A 14,291-nucleotide genomic window follows, 5' to 3' on the forward strand; every position below is an offset into this window, starting at 1 on the left:
TTCTGCTACCATACTCTGTCATTTCCACCCGAATCTCACTCTATTTCCCACTTCTGTGAAGTAGATGTGTTTACTGCAATTTTCCTGAGCTTGTATTGTCACCCATTGACTTCAGAATTCACAATGAACAGAACAGCAGAGAGCTGTCATTGTCCGTCCTTTTTTATTTTTTTATTTTAGTGTCAAATTTGTTCCCCCTTTTTCTCCCCAATTTCATGATTACAATATTGTCTCATCGCTGAAACTCCCCAACGGGTAAAGCGAAGGTTGAGTCATGCGTCCTCTGAAACATGACCCGGCAAACCTTGCTTCTTAACACCCGCTCGCTTAACCCGGAAGCCAGCTGCACCATCATATCGGAGGAAACATTGTTCAACTGATGACCGTAATTAGTCTGCAGGTGCCCTGCCCGCCACAAGGAGTCACTAGAGCGCGATGAGCCAAGTACAGCCCCCTCCCCGGCCAAACCCTCCCCTATCCCGGGTGATGCTGGGCCAATTGTGCACAGCCCTATGGGACTCTCACTACAGCCTGGATCGAACCCCACACTGTAGTGACGCCACAACACTTCGATGCAGTGCCTTAGACCACTGCGCCACTCGGGAGGCAGCCATTGTCCTTTCTGAACAGCCTTTGTATTCTGCTCGTGGATGCAAAATTACCACCACCCCTGTCTCCAGCAGTCTCCTCAAAATTGCCTTGACAAAATACCTGCCCATTAGTAACTTTGCTCCCTTTGTTACTGCAAGCCACTCAAATAAAAACAGCTGGATTTGAAGAGTGTGTCAAGGAAGGAAATACTTTTCTTCTACCCCTAGAATTTTGTGTAAATTAAGGTTAGTTTTGAGGTCAGGATTATTGTTGTTTAAAATGTTGGCTGTACTTTCAATTGCATAAAGACATAAGCTTCTATTGGGTATTGAATATGCCCTAAATAATCTTGTTGGTGAAGTAAAGTTATTAAACAAATAATGTATTACCATAATAAGCACATTTCTGTTGGTCATTTATACAACACTTTTGACTACTGTTATACACATATAAGTACATTTGTCCCATTGTTTGGTCCCCTAAAATGGGGGAACTACATACAAAAGTGCTGCAATTTCTAAACGGTTCACCGTATATGGAAGAAAATACCCTCAGATTAAAGCTGACAAAATGCACTTTAACTTCATAGTCATTGTATAATTTCAACATTTGTCTCTGTCCCAGTACTTTTGGAGCTCACTGTAGTAGTACACTGAACAAAAACATAAACGCAACATGCAACAATTCCAAAGGTTTTACTGATTTACAATTCATATAAGGAAATCAGTCAATTGAAATAAATAAATTAGGCCCGAATCTATGGATTTTACATGACTAGGAATACACATATGTATCTGTTGGTCACAGATACCTTTAAAAAAAACAAGGGGTGTGGATCAGAGACCACCATTTGCCTCATGCAGCGCGACACATCTCCTCCACATAGAGTTGATCAGGCTGTTGATTGTGGCCTGTGGAATGTTCACCCACTCTTCTTCAATGGCTGTGCAAAGTTGCTAGACATTGGCGGGAACTGGAATACACTGTCGTACATGTCGATCCAGAGCATCCCAAACATGCTCAATGGGTGACATGTTTGGTGAGTATGTAGGCCATGGAAGAACTGGGGCATTTTCAGTTTACAGGAATGGTGTACATATCCTTGCGACATGGGGACGTGGATTATCATGCTGAAACATGAGGTGAGGACGGTGGATGAATGGAACGGCAATAGGCCTCAGGGTCGCGTCACGGTATCTCTGTGTATTCAAATTGCCATTGATAAAATGCAATTGTGTTCATTGTCTGTAACTTATGCCTGCCCATACCATAACCCCACTGCCACATGGGGCACTCTGTTCATAACGTTGACATCAGCAAACCGCTCACCCGCAAGATGCCATACACTCTACACTGTCTGCCATCTGCCCGGTGCAATTGAAACCGCAATTAATCTGTGAAGAGCAGACTTCTCCAGCGTGCCAGTGGCCATTGAAGGTGAGCGTTTTCCCACTGAAGTTGATTATGACACCGAACTGCAGATGCACAAATATCATACCCTGAAGACATGCTAACCTCTCACCGTTACAATAACCAGGGAGGTTAGCTTTTAAGGGGGGGTTTGATATTTATGCCTCTGTAACTTTCTCACTCATCATTATTCACGATTCATTCAGCACTATCCGTTATCATGGTAGCATCCTCATTAATGTAGAAGTGTTTAGAAACATGTTCTATTTTTGTTTACAGTAGAATTGACTCCAAAATGATACAATACATTATTATCATTTATTTCTATTGGGCACAAAATAATCTGAAACACAAGCGAAACAAACAGTAAATGCATCCAACAAGTTTGTAGATTCACAAGCTTGATATAATCATTGTGTGCTAGGAATATGGGACCAAATGCTAAACTTTTGACTACTTTAATACACATATAAGGGAATTTGTCCCAATAATTTTGGTCCCCCAAAATGAAGGGACTATGTACAAAAAGTGCTGTAATTTCTAAACGGATGAAAATACCCTCAAATTAAAGCTGATAGTCTGCACTTCAACCTAGTCATTGTATCATTTCAAGTACAAAGTGCTGGAGTACATAGCCAAAATAACAAAAGATGTGCCACTGTCCCAGTACTTTTGGAGCTCACTGTATTTCACACCATACCACATGCACATCATGGAATAATCATGGTAGTGCATCATGGAATAGTAGAGGAAGAAAATTAAATAAATCACTCGTACAATATGGCTGTGAACTTTGAGAGCAGCTTGAAGTTAAATACTTTAAGCTATTTGGTCTCCTCTCTTCTCCTCTCCTCTCCTCTCCTCTACTCTACTCTACTCTACTCTACTCTACTCTCCTCGTAGTCTCCTCTTCCCTTATCTTATATCTCAGATGCAGGGAGACACTCATTGACACTCAAATGAGAGAACAGCTCAGGGATCTCTGACTTCCATTCCAATTATTGGGTGGAGGTCATGTGGATCAAAATTGTCATTGTTATCACCCCTCAATCTAAAAGGTAATGAAATGCTGGAAATCAGGAGTTTGACATGATCTTATTTGTTTCGTTACTGCAGGCTGAGACAAAGGCTAGGACTCAAGGCAAGTGTTTCCAACTTCTCCACAGACATTCAGTACACTACTTCCCTATGGAGCATGGTTCCCCTGAGCTGTTCTCCCTCTTTCTGTCAGTAAGTCTTGCATCCCAAATGGCAACCCATTCCCTATTTAGTGCATTACTTTTGACCATGGCCCATAGAGAAATATGTGCTTTATCAACTCTCCAGGGTTTACGCCACTGGGGTGTTCTAACATAGTTTATACCATATCTGTGACACATTGACAGTAGGAATTACTGCAGCAGAAATGTGCTGCATATTATTGTCTTTCTGTGCTAGAATTGATGGCACTCAATGCACAGGTGTGACGGGGGAAGAGATATTTTTGAGTTTATAATGCATTTTTAAGTGATAATAACACTTCTTAGAGTAATATCCCTGATATTTTCTAGCATAATTTGATCAGCATTTTTTTTGTTATTTTCAGAACACAGTGTGATACTTTTTTCATATTGACATCAAGAGGACTTTGATGGCACTTTCCTTCAAAACTGGAAGGGGAGTAAACAAGAATCCATGTGGGTTTGATGTTTGGCCATATGTGTTTGTCTCAGGTCTCCATGGCCTGTGGTTGTTTGTAATTTCCAGTGGCTTTGGCAGAACAGTGTGAACCAGATGAGTTGGAGCCCTGATGCACATCTGACAGAGCCTGGAGCTGCAGCCAGGGTACATCCCAAATGGTACCCTATTATTTATACAGTGCATTACTTTTGACCAGAGCCCTTATAGGCCCAGGTTAAAAGTAGTGCACTATAAGGGGAATAGGGTTCCATTTGAGATATGGCCCAGTCAGCCACAAACTGCTGGGTACCATAGTCAGCTGGAGGTGGCCTTGTTTATGCATCCCTGCCCTCCCCCCGCTCTCTGCCGCTCTCCGAGCCAAACAAGTAATTGGATTTGATTGAAAAAAACAGAGACATGCAGGCTCAATTGCCCTCCGCTGCTCAGTGCTGGTGTGCTTAGCAGATTGAGGCCTTATCTGATGGGACATGCTAAATACCGCAATAGCTTTTTAGCTATGGCCTCCTTTTCACATCTACAACATTGTTCGATTTCACATTTTTATAGAGTGATGTACTGCAAACTCAGGGTGATGAACGAGCAGGAGGATATATGGTGTTCATGAATAGCTCGATGGTTGTGTCCCAAATGGTACCATATTCTTTAGTGCACTACTTTGACCAGGGTCCTGGTCAAAAGGAGTGCACTAAATAGGAAATATAGTGCCATTCTTATGTTGTTAACCAAGGTCAATGTCAGACATTCTCCCTTAGTGATGTCCTTAACCACAGGTCATGAAAACAGCATAACTACATCCTATTAACATTTGTACCAGCTCTGGCTGGACGTGGAGGGGGGCTTTGTCCCAAATGGCACTCTATTATCTAAGTAATGCACTACTTTTGACCTATAAGGCTTGGGTCAAAAGTAGTGCACTATATAGGGAATAGGGTGCCATTTGGGACACAACCAGTCAGCCACAGTGTACCTACTCTGCATGGGGTTATTAAAGCATGGGGAGATCATGTTGGAAAGCTTAATTGAGTTCTCCCCATACGTCTGTACCGCTCCTTCTGAGCTTTGCTGACTTTTCCCTGCAATCTGTTTGATAAAGTAGTGATGTTTGTTGCTCAGTGAGACTGTAACTCTTTCGTTGCAGTCATCTGATGATAAATCCATAGCCTCTCAACAGACCCAAAAGCCCCTCCACCAACGATTGTTTAGGAAGGCAATATCAATTGTAATTGATATTGTAATTCATTTTCTATTCGTTTTTTTTTGCTAACCAGGAGTACTAGAGGTTGAAAATCTCTGACAATCCTTCACTTGTACAGTTTCAGGTTAACTTGGAGCAAGTGATCTCTTCATTTTAAAAATGTGGATCTCTATTAGCTTTTGCAGAAGCAGCAGCTTCTCTTCCTGGGGTCCACCCAAAAACACTAAACACAAAATGCTGATACACTGGATAAACAAGGACAGTCACACAAATGTTAAATGCAACGATATACAAACAATACAAAACCAACAAAAAGTACAAACAATACAACAAAAAAGTATGTGTCTTTGTGTCTCCTCACAGTCCCTGCCGTTCCATGAGTCGTTGCTTAATCCGTTTTTAAAGATAGTTTTGCTGTTTGCTTAAGTAATTGGGAGTTCCATGCAATCATGGCTCTGTATAAATGGCTCTGTGTTTTGCTGTGAATTTGTTTGAGTTGGGAACTGTGAAGAGACCTCTGGTGGCATGTCTTGTGTTGTATGAGTGTCTGAGCTTAATGTTATTTGATTATGCAGACAATCTGGAATTTTTGTTACAGTAATATTTATCATAAAAACTAGAAGAGAAGCAATTCATATCTTGTATTTAATATACAGTATTTAAGATGGGACAAGTACAGAGCCTGAACAACTAGTACAGTAGATTTTTGTGTCAAAAACACAGAATATATTTTTATAACAGACATACCCCTCCCCATCTTCACAAAAACTTTGTCAATAAACTTGAGCATGATAATTGACCATCCAGTGTTATACCTAGGAGTTTAGCTTCCTCAACTTCCTCAATGATCACCAGTGGTGGAAAAAGTACTCAGTTGTCATACTTGAGTAAAAGTAAAGATACCTTAATATAAAATGACTCAAGTAAAAGTGAAAGTCACCCAGTAAAATACTGCTTGAGTAAAAGTCTAAAAGTATTTGGATTTCAATATACGTAAGATTCAAAAGTAAAGGGAATTGCTAAAGTGTACTTAAGTATCAAAAGTAAAAGTATAAATAATTTCACGACTTAAGTAGTTCTTTAAAGTATTTTTACTTAAGTATTTTACACCACTGATGAGCACACCCTTTATGTATAACTCCAGTTGAGGTTTAGGTCTTAGAGAATGTTTTGAACCAAAGACAATGCTTTTAGTTTTAGATGTATTTAAGACCAGTTTATTATTAATCACCCATTCTGATTCTGACTGTAACTCCTTATTTAGGATTTCAGTGAGCTCACTGGCTTCAGGTGCTGACATGTAGAGTGTGGAATCATCCGCATACATAGTCATTCTAGCTAGCGTAGAGTAGTGGCCAAGGGCAACTGCCATAAGGGACTCCGCAGTGTACATACAGTTGAAGTCGGAAGTTTACGTAAACCTTAGCCAAATATATTTAAACTCAGTTTTTCACAACTCCTGACATTTATTTCTGTCACGCTCATGATTAAAGACTGACCAAGGCGCAGCATGTGTGGAGTTCTGCATCTTTATTACGGTGAAACTTCAAACAAAAACAATAAACCAATAATGAAACGTGAAAGTGGTGGTGCACATGCACAAACACAAAACAATATCCCACAAACACAGGTGGGAAAAATGGCTACCAAAATATGATCCCCAATTAGAGGCAACGATTACCAGCTGCCTCTAATTGGGAACCATACAAAACACAACATAGAAATATTGAGCTAGAACACCCCCTAGTCACACCCTGACCTAAGGGCTCTAAATGTGACAATATTCAGCTTTTATTTCTTTCATCACATTCCCAGTGGGTCAGAAGTTTACACTTCCCCTCAATTAGTATTTCAAAGCATTGCTTTTAAATTGTTTAACTTGGGTCAAACATTTCGGGTAGCCTTCCACAAGCTCCCAACAATAAATTGGGTGAATTTTGGCCCATTCCTCCTGACAGAGCTAGTATAACTGAATTAGGTTTGTAGGCCTCCTTGTGATGGCCACTCCAATACCTTGACTTTGTTGTCCTTAAGTCATTTTGCCACAACTTTGGAAGTATGCTTGGGGTCATTGTCCATTTGGAAGACCCATTTGCGACCAAGATATAACTTCCTGACTTATGTCTTGAGATGTTGCTTCAATATATCCACATAATTTTCCTACCTCATGATGCCATCTATTTTGTGAAGGGCACCTGTCCCTCCTGCAGCAAAGCACCCCCACAACATGATGCTGCCACCCCCATGCTTCACGGTTGGGATGGTGTTCTTCGGCTTGCAAGCCTCCCCCTTTTTCCTCCAAACATAACGATGGTCATTATGGCCAAACAGTTCTATTTTTGTTTCATCAGACCAGAGGACATTTCTCCAAAAAGTACGATCTTTGTCCCCAGGTGCAGTTGCAATCCGTAGTCTGGCTTCATTCTTGCTGAGTGGCCTTTCAGGTTATGTCGATATAGGACTCGTTTTACTGTGGATAAAAATACTTTTGTACCTGTTTCCTTCAGCATCTTCACAAGTTCCTTTGCTGTTGTTCTGAGATTGATTTGCACTTTTCGCACTAAAGTGCGTTCATCTCTAGGAGACAGAACACATCTCCTTCCTGAGCGGTATGGCGGCTGCATGGTCCCATGGTGTTTATACTTGCGTACTATTGCTTGTACAGATGAATATGGTACCTTCAGGCATTTGGAAATTGGTCCCAAGGATAAACCAGACTTGTGGAGGTCTACAATTTTCTTTCTGAGGTCTTGGCTGAGTTATTTCAATTTTCTCATGATGTCAAGCAAAGAGGCACTGAGTTTGAAGGTAGGCCTTGAAATACATCCACAGGTACACCTCCAATTGACTCAAATTATGTCAATTAGCCTATCAGAAGCTTTTAAAGCCATGTCAGAATTTTCTGGAATTTTGCAAGCTGTTTGAAGGCACAGTCAACTTACTGTATGTAAACTTCTGACCCACTGGAATTGTGATACAGTGAATTATAAGTGAAATAATCTGTCTGTAAAAAATTGTTGAAAAAATGACTTGCGTCATGCACAAAGTAGGTGTCCTAACTGACTTGCCAAAACTATAGTTTGTTAACAAGAATTTTGTGGAGTGGTTGAAAAATGAGTTTTAATGACTCCAACCTTAGTGAATGTAAACTTCTGACTTCAACAGTTTCTGATGTTAGAAGAATACTCTCTGGGTTCTATGAGATAAATAACGCTCCAACCATGTCATGGCAGGTAATGTAAAACCATAGCAAGTATGTTTTTTTAATACCAATTTATGATCAATAAATTCAAAGGTTGCACTGAAATCTAGCAACACAGATCCAACTGTCATCTTATTATCCATTTATTTTAACAAACCATCAATCATCTGAGTCAGTGTTGTACAAGTTGAGTGGCCTTCTCTATACGCATGCTGAAAGTCAGTAGTGAACTTGTTCTCTGACAAAATGGTCAAACACAATCCTCTCCATAAAATAAAGGGAACACTTAAACAACACAATGTAACTCCAAGTCAATCAAACTTCTGTGAAATCAAACTGTCCACTTAAGAAGCAACTCTGATTGACAATACATTTCACATGCTGTTGTGCAAATGGAATAGACAGGTGGAAATTATAGGCAATTAGCAAGACACCACCAATAAAGAAGTGGTTCTGCAGGTGATAACCACAGACCACTTCTCAGTTCCTATGCTTCCTGGCTGATGTTTTGGTCACTTTTGAATGCTGGCGGTGCTTTCACTCTAGTGGTAGCATGAGACGGAGTCTACAACCCACACAAGTGGCTCAGGTAGTGCAGCTCATCCAGGATGGCACATCAATGCGAGCTGTGGCAAAAAGGAGGAGGAGCACTGCCAGAGCCCTGCAAAATGACCTCCAGCAGGCCACAAATGTGCATGTGTCTGCTCAAACGGTCAGAAACAGACTTCATGAGGGTGGTATGAGGGCCCGACATCCACAGGTGGGGTTTGTGCTTACAGCCCAACACCGTGCAGGACGTTTGGCATTTGCCAGAGAACACCAAGATTGGCAAATTCGCCACTGGCGCCCTGTGCTCTTCACAGATGAAAGCAGGTTCACACTGAGCACATGTGACAAACGTGACAGTCTGGAGACGCTGTGGAGAACGTTCTGCTGCCTGCAACATCCTCCAGCATGACTGGTTTGGCGGTGGGTCAGTCATGGTGTGGGGTGGCATTTCTTTGGGGGGCCACACAGCCCTCCATGTGCTCGCCAGAGGTAGAGGTAGTTCCTCCTAATGCAAGACAATGCTAGACCTCATGTGGGCTGGAGTGTGTCAGCAGTTCCTGAAAGAGGAAGGCATTGATGCTATGGACTGACCTGCCCGTTCCCCAGACCTGAATCCAATTGAGCACATCTGGTACATCATGTCTCGCTCCATCCACCAATGCCACATTGCACCATTGCAGACTGTCCAGGAGTTGGCAGATGCTTTAGTCCAGGTCTGGGAGGAGATCCCTCAGGAGACCATCCGCCACCTCATCAGGAGCATGCCCAGGCGTTGTAGGGAGGTCATCCAGGCACATGGAGGCCACACACACTACTGAGCCTCATTTTGACTTCAAAGTTGGATCAGCCTGTAGTGTGGTTTTCCAATTTAATTTTGAGTGTGACTCCAAATCCAGACCTCCATGGGTTGATAAATTTGATTTCCATTGATAAATTTTGTGTGATTTTGTTGTCAGCACATTCAACTATGTAAAGAAAAAAGTATTTAATAAGAATATTTAATTCATTCAGATCTAGGATGTGTTATTTTAGTGTTCCCTTTATTTTTTTGAGCAGTGTATATAACAAATAGGAGTGGCAATACAGTCTGGTACCATTCAATAGTTTCCCATCAAGATTGTCTATACCTGGTGGCTTATCATTATTGATGGTTATCAATCATTTTTCCACCTCTCCCACACTAACTTGACATTTCAAAACAGCAATCCTTCTCCTTCATTATTAGATATTTTATACAAAAGTTTGATGGTTCACTGTTCAATATTGTCACTTCACTTTGGAGGTTTTCCACTTTACTAGTGAAATAGTAATTGAAATGATTAGCAATATCGAAAGGTTTTGTTATAAATTACACATCAACTTCAATGAACGATGGAGAAGAATTGAGTTTTCTGCACATTATATTTTTAAGGTACTCCAAATACTTTTTTCATAGTGAGTTATGTAATTTATTTGTATTTGGTAATATAATTTATTCTCATTTTTGTTAAGTTTAGTCACAAAATGTCAACATGTATAGAATGTCACAAATCAGTTCAATTCATCATCAATCCAGGGAGCTCTAACAGTTAGCTTCTTAACTTGTGAATGCTTATCAACAATTGGCATGAATAATGTAATACATACCTCCAGTGCTGCATCTGGATTCACTTCCTCACACACATCATGCACACATAAATGTTTTACATCTTCAACAAAAGAGTCCTGAGAAAACATTTGTATGATTTATTATAAATTACTTAAGGACAAACCTTTGGCACTTTGGCTTTCCTTGTCATTGCCACAATGGAATGGTCTCTACAGACAATGGAATGGTCTCTACAGACAATGGAATGGTCTCTACAGACAATGGAATGGTCTCTACAGACAATGGAATGGTCTCTACAGACAATGGAAACTGATAATGGTTTGGAGCAAAATAATTAGTGAAGATACTGCATGATCAATAAAATTGGATATCACAGATCCAACACTATTGATGTTGGTACCTCTCAAGATCTTGGCTCTCTCCAGAACAGCCATATTGCCCTTAAACCTCAGGAACTTGATTGACCACTATCGGCCTTGGCCTGTCACCTGGGCTGGTTACATGTTTTCCAGACCTGTGGGTGCGCTCCACTTCAATCTTTGTATGATCCATCTGCAGCTTTTCAGTGATAATTTTTCTTACTTTCTCCTCAGACTTGGACCAGTTCCCATGTGAGGACTCAATGATGTTATTCCTCCTTGATTGTCCCTCGAGATAGTCTGTTTTCTCAGTTATTGTTAATAATAATTCACAGACAGTCATCTGGAAAGGACTTACAATGTGTCATCTTGCTGCAAATCTCTTTCAGGACATTCACCTCTCCCTGGGAGAACTGCAAACTGTTCTTAAGGTCCTGGACCTCTTTGTTCAGATCATCCATTCTTTTGTCAGTTGAGTCCATCAAACAGAAACAAAACAGAATGGATTTAGACATCCAACTATGAAGGACATTGATTCGAGGTGACTTATAATGGGAAACAAGCAGAGGTAGCTGCATATTAACCGATTTCATATTTCAGTGAAATTAGTCATTTTACGTTCACAAGCAAAACAGGCTTAAACGACAGAACAATCTTGAATTTAGCGTATCCTGAAGGAATCTGTCAATGTTATTTTTCTGTTCAGTCGCTGTCCTTTGCTAAGCATTAATTATATAGTAGCCTGGCTGTCAGTAAGGCATCTCTGCTTCAAAGGGCACCTCTCTGGACTAAAGAGCTGAGAGATCCCCATCTCCATTATAACATACTACTCGCCTCCAGGAAAGGACCCCCAAGACATGCCCTCTGCTAATGACTAACTTTCTGCCTGTCCGCCCTTTAAATCTATGGTGTCATTACTCAATTCCCAGCCCTCTGCCTGGCCACAAGGTGTCAATGCTTCCCTATCTCTGTCTGTCAAAGAGACGGGCAGCCCGAAGCGCATGATTGATGGGGTCCTTTTAAAATCCATGGGATGAGGGGTGGCATCGAGGGCGCAGTGTTGGATTTCTCTGGGGCGGATTTGACTCAATCTACCATATACCAGATGTGACCCTTATCCTAATGGCTCAAACACTAAGGGGAGAAACAAATTGTACATGATACAGGAGAGTGGAGATGCTGGGGATGCTTATCACAGCTTTTCAAGATCACTCTAGCTAACTAAAATAACATTAATAGTGTCAGTCAAGAGCTCAAGCTCTCTTTGAAGACGATTGACAAGTGGTGCAGGAAATAGTCTGAACATTTATTGTATAAGTACAGATGTGATTGCAAAGTAAACCATATATTCAAATACATCTTCTACCTAGAAATGGAATCAAATTTCTCACCATGCCTACTAACATGATAACATAGGCACGACTACAGTTGATGAGTTCTGGTAGTTCGCCAAAATTATATATTTTCCACCCTAATTCAGCATATTGCAAAGCTTTGAAACTTTGAAATAGAAAATAACATTGAATAAAAGTGTACATTTAAATGTGATATCTGCATGGTTTCTCTTTTCATCCAGGTTACTGCAGTAAATTCAAATCTACTGTAGCTAGGTGTGCTGCACATGTGCTGCAGTGCAACACATTTATTTTAGGCTTTACATTTTACAAAAAGTTAATTACTGTCCTATCAGCTTCAGTGGATCAATATGAAAGGGCAGTTTCAAATAACACTCATTAACTGACCTTCAGCCCCCTCATCAAGGACAGAGCCATGGCCGCAGGCAGGCCGGCCTGCTGTTGCTAGCCGTGTGCACATGACTGTAATTCAATTTGCAGATGTCAAGCACTGATCACGAAAGCACCCTATCTAGGACAAGTGTGTGTGTGTGTGTGTGTGTGTGTGTGTGTGTGTGTGTGTGTGTGTGTGTGTGTGTGTGTGTGTGAGAGACAACTGACATAGGCACAAGGCACGCTCCCACTGTTCTGAAAATCATAGCCGAATCAATTTGGATTGATCTTTTTCGGAAGTGCCTGGCAGTAAAGTCACCACCAGGGGGCAATATAAATGCCTGTGGAGAGTGACGTGTTGTTCTTCAGTTTTAATTAAACATTATATTGTAATTTACAATCAAGGAGACATAAAATATCATCAACTTATAGCCACCCTTATCATGTCTTAGAGACATTTTTAGGTAACTGACAGCTAAAGAAAATTACCACGTCTTGTGTCATTCAACCATCACTGACACATGTTTTGATTTAGCTGTCTCATATAAACAATATGACCAGGCAGTTACATGACCCACGGCCACACAGTTCCATCACATTGTCTGTCAAACACAACAGTGACACTGCACTTCCAGCTTATGAGCCATGACAATGATGATTATGCAAATAGCCACCTCAAGGGCACTGTGCAGTAGGAGGGTGGAACATGTCAGACCTGATGCCACCCAGCTTCTCACTGTCCAGATTAATTATCAAAGGCCCCACATGAGATCAGAAATGCTGGCATGTCTGGCATGGCCCTGGTTCTGTCTATCACCAGTGGTGTAGTGGTGCCTGGAGAAGTGGGTAGACTCTAATTTGCCCATAATTTGCCAAACGGCCCGCCCAGCAAAGGAAAAGTGCCCTGTGTGAAGAATTCTATGAGAGACATATCTGGCATATACTCTGAATGACCTAAAATTATAAATCCCATATTGGTCTTTCACAGTCAGGTCAACCCAAGCTGTACTTAGCAAGTAGGCTAATAGTAGGAGGAACCCTGTTGTTCTTAGGGGCCATTCCATAACCCTTCCGTAGCTTGGGCAAAATCTAATAAATGTAATTTTATTTGTGTTTTTACCCTTTCATTCAAGTGCACAGGCACCTAGCACTGTTGTTTTATTAGTGGTGTTTCTGTAGCACATGAGATGGAGTTTGCAAAACAAATTGCTACCAAATTGATTCAAATAATCATGATATCATTCTGCCAGGTAGGTCATAGGCCACTTTTTTAGCTAGTTAACATGAATTTGAGAAAGCTTTTCCATCTACCAGAAGACCTTAAGAAGTGAGTATATTCAATGCTTACTGAAAAATGTTTGGGTATACCAGCGTATACCAGCGTATACCGTCCACTACACCACTATCTGTCAACCTGTATGCCCTCGTTCTATTATGTTACTGAGTTACTTAAGTCACACTCTGCACATCTACATCATTGATGGATCTCATTAATAACACAGAGACAAGAATTCCGATTGCTAATACGCTTGACAAACCGACAAACTCTAAGTACACATAGCCCCGATTTGTTTATGTTTGCTTTTGAAATTGTCATTCGAGTGTTTTCATGCGCAGCCCATTAGGAAATAATAGGACGTTGCAGAGAGATCAAACCCCTAGCTCCATCTTCTTATGAGAGATGTTTGTTTTTGTTTTACAATGAAATATGCAGCAGTTATCTCTCTATTCTCTGCCCACACTCGTGTCATTATAGTCACAGGAACCCTGTTGTTCTTAGGGGACATTCCATAACCCTTCCGTAGCTTTTCTATGTTGCTTCACTGAGTGCATTTTATTATTTTTTGTTTATTATTTCATGGCACTTTGGCAAAAACTTTCATACAAACAATGGTACCTTAGATTTTTGATTACCGTTGTCTTGCCTCTCATCTTTTTACTGCCAGTAATGACAGCTAATTGATGGTTCCAGACTTCAGAGTGTCACACC

Source organism: Oncorhynchus mykiss, chromosome 8 (assembly GCF_057628025.1).
Source record: "Oncorhynchus mykiss isolate SJ-2025 chromosome 8, ASM5762802v1, whole genome shotgun sequence".
Lineage (NCBI taxonomy): Eukaryota > Metazoa > Chordata > Actinopteri > Salmoniformes > Salmonidae > Oncorhynchus > Oncorhynchus mykiss.